This window comes from Pygocentrus nattereri, chromosome 8, assembly GCF_015220715.1.
Source record: "Pygocentrus nattereri isolate fPygNat1 chromosome 8, fPygNat1.pri, whole genome shotgun sequence".
Classification (NCBI taxonomy): domain Eukaryota; kingdom Metazoa; phylum Chordata; class Actinopteri; order Characiformes; family Serrasalmidae; genus Pygocentrus; species Pygocentrus nattereri.
The window spans coordinates 35,455,824-35,465,833 of NC_051218.1; positions in this window are offsets into that span (position 1 = coordinate 35,455,824).

Sequence of the window (10,010 nt, forward strand, 5' to 3'; positions counted from 1 at the left end):
CACTGGAATAAGGAGGTGGATATGTACACTAAATCAGAAAAACTAAATGTCTATATTTGTTTCTCCTCACTGCAACATCAAATATGATATCATATATTGCAAGAACAGTACAGTGTATCAAAAACATGGCCTGTTAAAGATTCTGAACATCGTCCACATACATGGCCACTGTGCATAGGACAGCCTGAACTTGCATTTATGGATGCAGTGATGAACATTGTTTATTGACAAAAGTTTATCAAGTAAACCTGAGCCCACGTGGTGATATCCATCACAGATCCATATTCGTTTTTGAGGCAGTCAAGGGGTCAAAGGTCATGGGCATTATTTTTTTTTTTTTTTTTTTTTTACATACATACTTCTGTAGAATTTCTGAATCTTTTTGATGATATTATGCAGGCTGTATGGCATAAAATACTTGTAAATGCATTTTGAGAAACATTGTTCTGAAACAGTTTGCTATTTACTGATGCTTTTTTTGGTAAGCTTCAATCCACCTTAGTTCTTGAAGGACGGGGCCTTTTTCCTGCATGTTCCTTTTACTCTCAAGCATGAAGGCATGAAGCATTTACAATGTTTCTTGAATATATTAGAATGCTTGTTGCTCAAAAAACACACAAACACACACTCCTTATCTCAGCCTCTTATTTACAATACCTTTCAGGGGGTGCTTGAGCCTGTCCCAGCTGTCACTGAGCAGAACACTACACACAGACACACACACGCGCATGCGCACACACACACACACACACACACACACACACACACACACACACATACACACACACGCACACACGCACACACACGCACACAAACATACACACACAGGTTGATTAACGTCTTTCTTTTGCTCTGTTCTCTTTCCACCTTAAGCGTCTCTGGTGTGTAATCAGGTGTGAAATCTAAAAGCTCACAGTCAGCAGAGGACGACACGGTGTGAGATCTCACATTCTGCCCTTATTAAAAAACCACATTGGTACTTCTGCACTGCTCACATTCTGTGTGAATTTTCCAGAGTGTCTGACAAACTGACTTCTGTACCGAGTGAGAGAGAAGCTGCTGCATTAAAATGATAATAAAACGGAATAAAATGCACAGTGTGCTGATCTGGTGTGGTACTAATGAAATTTATGAAATCTTAGAACTACTCCGAGCTGAAGTAAAATATTAAACAATCTGCAAGAAAAATTTATTTTTTATTCTACTATTGTAATTTTTAAAAGTGCTATTTTTAAATAAATGTGATGGCCCAAGACTTCTTCATACCATAAGAAAAATGTGGGTATACTGTAAATCTACGTATAAATATGTTATTGACAAAAATATTGGGACACCTACACATTGCAGCTACAGGAGCTTTTATGAAGCCCATTCTAAATCCATAATCATAACATTCAGTTCGTCGTTTTCAGGAACTGACTTTTTGCAATGGTGGCATCCTATAACAGCACCATGGTGGAATTCAGGGAGCTCTTTAGAATGATTCGCTTATTCACAAATGTTTGTAAACAAACTGCAGGGTTAGGGGCTTGATTTTATATACCTGTGGCAATAGGACCAAATACAACACATACATTTAATGATTGATGTGTGACCTAATACCTTTACATACATACATATATGCTATATTGCCAAAAATATCCGCTCATCTGCCTTCACACACGAAATTGAGTGATATCCTATTCTTAATCCACAGGGTTTAATATGCCCACCCTTTGCAGCTATAACAGCTTCAACTCTTTTGGGAAGGCTTTCCACAAGGTTTAAGAGTGTGTTCATGGGAATTTTTGACCATTCTTCCAGAAGCACATTTATGAGGTCAGGCACTGATGTTAGATGAGAAGGCCTGGCTCACAGTCTCCGCTCTAATTCATCCCAAAGGTGTTCTATCAGGTTGAGGTCAGGACTCTGTACAGGCCAGTCAAGTTCTTCCACACCAAACTCACTCATCCATGTCTTTATGGACCTTGCTTTGTGCACTGGTGTGCAGTCATGTTGGAAAAGGAAGGGGATATCCCCAAACTGTTCCAACAAAGTTTGGAGCATGAAATTGTCCAAAATCTCTTGGACTGCTGAAGCATTAAGAGTTCCCTTGGAACAGGAAGGGGTCATCCCTGAACTGTGATTTGACACTCCAGAGAACATGTCTCCACTGCCCTAGAGTCCAATAGCAGTGCTTTACACCACTGCATGCGACACTTGGTGCTTGGTGATGTCAGGCTTGGATGCAGCTACTCAACCTTGGAAACTCATTCCATGAAGCTCTCTGTGCCATTCTTGAGCTAATCTGAAGGCCACATGAAGTTTGGAGGTGTGTAGTGATTGACTCTGCAGAAAGTTGGTGACCTCTGCGCACTATGTGCTTCAACATTCATTGACCCTGCACTGTCATTTTGCTTGGCCTACCACTTTGTGGCTGAATTGCTGTTGTTCACAATCCATTCCACTTTGATATAATACCACTGACAGTGGGCTGTAGAATATTTAGTAGTGAGGAAATTTCATGTCTGGAATTGTTGCACAGGTGGCATCCTATCATGGTACCATGCTGGAATTCACTGAGCTCCTGAGAGCGACCCATTCTTTCACTAATGTTTGTAGAAGCAGTCTGCAGGACTAGGTGCTTGGTTTTATACACCTGTGGCCATGGAAGTGATTGAAACACCTGAATTCAAAGATTTGGATGGATGAGTAAATACTGTGTATATATATATATATATATATATATATATATATATATATGTGTGTGTGTGTGTGTGTGTGTGTGTGTGTGTGTGTGTGTGTCAGAGACCTCATTTCTTCTGAAATCAAGGGTGTTCATAAGGTCTTTAAAGGGACACTCCTCCCTTTGCTGCAGTAATGGCCTTTGCTCTTCTGGAAAGGCTTTAAACTACATGGCTGAATGAGCACACTTCTTTGTCAGCAGTGGGTGCACCTTAAAATAAATGAACTCACTCATTAAAAAGGGTATCTTGAAACTTTGAGCAAGAGGAGGAACATGTGGACTGTAGCTCCTCCTCCCACCCTCAGGCTTTAACTGTTGATGCTTTAATAGTCAAAGTGTGGGAAGCACCCCCTTGTGGTGATGGGCATAACTGCTTTTATTATTGCCCTCTCTATGGAATAGCATGTTTTTGGTTTTAGTGGGTGGCCTGAGGGGGTGAGGTTAATTAGAGATAGGTTTCCCATTGGCATTGGCTTTGGCATTTAAGTACATAGCATGCATTTTAATTATTTTTTTTTCACTTTCTGAGTTAATTTCTCTGGTGATGCATGCTATTATGTTTCTCATGCAGCTCCTGCAGATTCAGGTGCTCTACTTTCTGAAAAGGACCGGCCGTTTTTGGTCCGTTTATGAAGAGGAACCAGAGAGTGGATCACCTGTCCTGTGGAAAGTCTCAGTCGCAGCGAGTGTGCTCGGTGCAGGAAGACAGAACTACTCTCTTAATCAATCAAAGAGTTTATTAAGTCTTCTGCACAAAGAAAGAAGGGCACTCCTTCTTTTATACAAACACGTCCTGCCCTGTTGCGTACAAGCAAACAGGGTGGACCCAAATAAGTTGTCTAACAGTCATGAAATGCTAGGCTGACACTCACAGACCACCGGAACTGCCCAAGGGAGGGGGGGGCTTCTGCTCTGTGTACGATAATCTTACCTACAAAAGAGAACAAATGTTCTGGACAGAATGTTGTCCCGATAAGAGGAGCAAGTTGTTTGTGCAAACTGCCAAGGACAGTAGCTATGCTTGCTGCAAAGTCTGCTTAGAGCAGAGTTAGAGCAGAGTTAACCCTTTCACTTTCTATCCAGACTAAGGTCACTCCACCTGTACTGCAGATTCAGCACATATGCACATCCAAACATTTCTAGTGGCTATACACCAATGCAGTCAGCCAAATGTGCAGTACATTCTCAATGTCAAAACTTATATTTCTCTCACTGGAGAGACAGAGTGAGATTAAAAGAGAGTAAAAGGTTTTAAAGGGGAGTCTAAAGGATGGGAATGTATTCAGCTCTGAAAAATTAGGCCAGTGGTTTTCAGGACCGTGGACAGCAACATTCATCTGTTTCAGCACCATGGCCAGAGACACCACAGACAAAGCCAGTTGTTTTGGGAATGCCCAATGTAGATCTCCACTTCTAGTTTCTGGTAGCCAACAAAATGTAACATACTATATGATATGTTTGTAGACGAGGAGGGTGTGCATGTCTTTATGAACATTTTGAATATAATTTTGACATTTCATGATTCAAACCAATATTATATATAATTTACTTAGACATTGAAATCAAGTAAATATAACTAATTTATTTTTTATTTATTTTGATGCAAATTAGTGCATGTTTTGTAATCTGATATGTGAAAATCACTAATAATAAATACGTGTTTTGGTCATCCTCTAAGTTAATATATCAGTTAAGAAAAGTTCCCTGTACCTTAAAGGTGACTTCCACATATTTTATATTCAATTAACATGTTTCTATTGATAAATCTCATTGACTTTGCTGCCAAAGTTTAATATATTATAAAAATAAAATAAAATACATTAGATGCCACAATGTATGTATTATTAAACTAACAGTAATTGTGTACTGAAATGGCATAAGTGTGTTCTCTGTAGAAGATGCATAACTAATTAATCAGCAAAACATAGAATTTGACCAGAACACACAGAGTAATGCATACAATTATACTTCAAACACACTAAAATAATATTAAAACCAGAAACAGCAACATGACATTTTACAACTTTTATACTCTTTTTTTATACTTCTGAATATTCTTACTCCTGCAAAGGACACACGTGGCTTCCACCCTGACTGACTCTCATCTAACGTAGCTTTTCTTCAATGCAGTGTTTTTCATTTCAAACACAGACATTCATTATTACACAATTCAATTCTCTTTACTGGAATTCAGCCCCACAAATATCAGCCATTCATATAAAGTCTTAGTTCTTTACAGGTTCTGAAGGATGAGCACATCCTCAACCTACCCACAATCCACCTGAATGTTGATTTCCAAAGTGAAAATAAGTTAATAAATCCACCAGAGAGAATAGGAGACAAAGACTCACCATTTCACAGTGAACGGTACGAACTGTGTATAATTAGACCAGAGAGGTCCCCAAATAAATTAAAAAAAACATAAAATGTACCTTCATATTAGCACAGATCACATATTGTTTCCTCAATGTGTTTATTTTAACAAATGAACAGTAACTGTGCTTTAAAATGAGAGACGTGTGATTCTCTATAGAAAATGTTCTACTTCTTATTCTCACTTTGAAAATCCATAAAGCCAGAACTTTTTCATAAGACTATATTTAGGCCTTAATTTAATAATATATTGCTGGTCAATCTCAATGTTTTACTACACTGCAGTGAATGAAGCTCATATCTGCTGAGTTCTCACGTCTTAATTTGAATTTGAATTCTTAATTTGGTGTGAAAAGGTCCAAACGTTCACTCATGATCATCTTAGGAAATTAGCGATGTGAGCGCTGAGCAGCAGCATTGGAGCTTCTCACGTGAGAGTAAACAACGTCTTCAGGCTGTTCTCTCTTCACTCTCCCACCTTTGGCTTTGTTCTCTTTGATGTGGATGGCAGCGTAATGCAGGTTCTCAGTGTTCTGTTCCTGTGAGAAATAAACATCATTTACTGAAAAATAGATTTTAACTTAAAGAAAAGGCCAGTTACTGTATTTACACACAAAAAACTGTTATGAATAAACAAATAATGAATAAACAACATTTGCTGGGCTACTTCACATTTCCTTATGAATATCAATATTTCAGTTTTGCCCAGCTTTACTCACTGATTCACTCAGTCATCTTAAAAATATTACAGATTGGAGTGAAAGTTTGTGAAATACAGGACAGACTGTCAACTCCTGACTGACCGATTGAACACTTTATTTTAAGAAAGGAACATCTGGACTTTATCAACATCTTTTTTTAAATAAATTGGAAATAATTTGTTTATGCATTAAACGTTACTAATTTTGATTTATATTGACTACATTTTATTCCTATAGGCTTTAAGTAGTGTGAGCTCTCGAGGTACTGTATTAGAGTTTAATAAGTCAGAAATATTTCAAGATGTATTCCACAAACTAATGAATGTTTTATTCATCACTTATTAGAGGCAGTTTGCAATTTTCATTCAATTTTCATTCAATTTTCATATTTTCATATTTTGGTTTGAAATTACACTAAACTTAAAAATATTTATAGCTTTTAAACTTTATATGCTTTTTATGCCCACCCAAAAAAGCAATGCAAGGATCTTTAATTTGCAACATAAATTACACAAATTGATTGACTGTAAACTTATTAGTCTCTATATAGTGACTATTAAAACACTTTTGTAGACGGAGCTCATCATGACGTAATGTTTGCTCATTATAAACTACGAAATGGCAAAAATACACATGATATACACACAAAATATGCACAAATAATTTGCACAGGAAGGGACTGTCATATGCAAAAGTTTGAGCACCCTTGATCACGCAGAATTACTGTTCATTTGCTTAGTACATGGAGAAAGACATTAAACATGATATACGGCCTGTGCAAAAGCTTTGACGCATTTATATTTTACATGATTTGTTTGATTTTTTCCCCCAATATGTAAAACCCAAATGACTAGAAATGCCCCGAAATGAAGAGAAACTGCCATATTTAAATTTTCCTCCTTTGGAGGATGTGTTACTTTATGATAACTCAGAAAATGAACAAGACCTGTAATTTGACAGGGTTGTCCAAACTTTTACACATGACTCTAATATCAAAGTGTTTATCCTCCTTTCCTTTAACTTGGCACTCGGATGACTGCATGCAATTTTCTGTACATATTATCATCCACTCCAACTGTCTGATGAAGAGCTCTGCAGAGCAATTTGCTCGTTCAGCTGAAAACCAGAGCACTGAGAACCGAAATGGGCAGATTTCTCACTGGTTAAACTAAAATGTAGTATAAAGAATAAATGTGTAGAGTACCTGTCTGGTGGTCCACTCACCCACAGCCCCCTGGTGAACTCTCTCTATAAAGGAGATAAAACTTCACAATTACCTTCAGATACAGTTTAATGGGACTAAATTTATTTGTAAGTATTAATATTATTTTCTATTTTCTTTCTATTAAAATGTTCAGCTTCAGTTCATAATGAACACTTACCACCAGCACAGTGTTCAGATTTTCTCAGTTTATGGATTAAAATGGTTTGAGTGCAGATTACAGCCACACACACTGCTGAGAAAACTGCCAGAGTCAGCATTACATGATCTACAGGATCTTCTGTAAGACAGGAATGATCAACACATTGTAAACATGAATAGAGAGATTCAAACCATTTCCCATCTATTTTATTTTGAATTTTATTTTAACATTCTATCATTTCCTGATCGTTCTCCAAACCAAGCTGCTGTACTTTTATCTCTCATAGTACAGACAGATTTATTCACAGTGCTGATGAAAAGAATCAAATACTTGAAGTGTTTAGTGTCTCTAACAAGTCACTACCTTCCTAAATCTCAGCCTTTATTTCATCACCAACATTAAATTAATAAAATGAGCAAACATTCATAAACTTGTGTGGTTGGACTGGCGGATAGTGAATAAAATACATGTTGCTGATATTATGACCCCTGGTTCCTATCAACACCACTGTAAATAAATCTGCATAAAAAGTTTCTCTACAATGAACCATTTCACTCCATCACTCTGACTAACTTTGATTCATTCATTTTCATTTCATTTCAAGTGCAGCATCAGTTTGGGATCAAAACTATGAACTAATGTCTATACTGTATGAATAATGTATGATGTGTGGTCTTACAACACAAGTTACAAAACCTGTTTCTGTCACATTTTCTATTTTCTCTTTTGATGTTGATACATATCATTGGCTTGAAGCTTTGAAGCCCAAACTGTTGATAGAATTACACATAAATAAAACAAATATACTACAAGTTCCTAGTAGTACACAGGAACACTTACTCAGTTGTACTGATGTTCCATTGCCAAAGATGATCTTCCCACAAACCGCCACAGCGCAGTAGTAAGTTCCAGTGTGGTGCTGGTCGAGGATGTTCTTAGAGAACTCATAGAGAGAGCAACTTGTAGAAGAGCTGATCTCACACTGACGGCTGCTGCTGTTCTGATGAGTGTAAATGATTTCAGGAAAGGATTGTCCTGCAGCAGCTCTGAACCAGAGCACTCGGAGATCTGCTGCTCTGATCTCAGAGAGGACCCTGCACTGCAGAATGACCGACTCTCCTGGAGAAACTGACCACCGTACTGCAGTTTGGAGCACTGAGGTGTTTAACTGCCCTGGAAAATAGAAAACAGACAGTGGAAGTAATTATATTAAATAGTAACAGTGACATCACAGGATAAAACCTGTACAATAACAGCATAACAGTAAAAAAGTGCAGATATTAAGAAGCTAAAGTGTGTTTATAATAACTAATGGACATCTACAGAATCATAATATGGATATTTTCACTAGAAATAACAGTGATGCATTTGAAACTGGCCTCAAATAACAGACTGTAAGTATGTACAATGAAAAGGCAGGTTTATTTATAACATTTCAAACACGAGAATGATTCAATGCTTTAGACTCAAAACTGAAGCAGAAAACAATAAATGAATATTTTACCTGTGACCGCTAAGAATGTAGCAATAGAGAAGTTCAGCGTTTTCTTTCCAGACGCTACACAGAAGTACATTCCTTCATCTTCTTTAGTGACGCGTTCAATACTGAGAGAAATGCCACTCGCTATTCTGTTGAGTTTAAATCTCATTTTGTCGAGTTGATCTGAAATCACGGCCGACTTTCCCTCTAACTGTGATCCCAATTGCAGTGGCGCATGCTCCAGTCTTTGTTTGTAACACATCCTAACCTCTTTAATAGAGTTGTCTACAAATGTCCAGCTGAGATTAACCGCTTCACCAGGCTCAGCTGAGATGACCAATGGCTCTGAATGTCTCACTGCTTGAGCAGAATCTGTAAAACAAAGTTCAGTCAATTAAAAAAAAAACTTGAATATATTTAAAAATAATTAAAAACAAAAACTTTTCTATGGTATCTTTATGAAACTTACCTATGCTGTAGAGAAGTAAGACGATCATCACAGCTGGATCCATCATCAGTAAAACATCAGTTATAACTCAAAGGCCAATATTCTAAATTATGGCACTGCATAAAGCGCCAAACTACATCAGCTTCTGGGGTCTTATACTGAAGCTCATTGGCTGTTAAAAGTCACATGGTTCTTTCTGTCTGCTTGACTTGATCTGTTTGACCACAAAACATGCCCTGTGCTCTGAGTGAGCTCTTATAAATAGTTGTGGTTATTATTGTCTTAGTCTTTAACAGAGTCTGTTAGCAGCTCTACAGAGAAACGCTCATATATGAGGAGCTCAGAATATCAACTTGTGAGGGTTTAAAGACCAGATTAACTGCAGAAATAGGGGTCTAGGATTGTTTTAGTTTTTAATAATACAGTAAAACTTCACCCCTGTTTTAGAAATTAATATACAACTTTAGGCTGCAAACAAATTTTTGTTCAAAATATATTATTAACAAAATTAACTTTTAGTTTTGTTAAACATATAGGTTACTTTCTGACAGTTTCTTTTGACCCCCTTCTCATTCTTCATTTATTTGGGTGTCTTTTATCATTTTATTATTATTTTATTATATTTAATTAGTAAATTAGACTTTTAGAAGAATTACAAAATAATTTGTATTTGTATTTGATTTGTATTTTAAAAAAAATAAAAAAATTATGAAAATTCAGGGAATGTTTGTGATACAGACTGACATTAATTCAATACTTTTAATCTGTTTATTTTGATTGATTCACCACATGTTCAAACAACTTAAACTGAACTTTTCAAAATATGCAAAAAATAAAACACATAAAAATGGAGATTTAACATTTTTTCCTGACAGTGATGATATGCAACTAGAAACTGGTAAATGTAATATGACAGTCT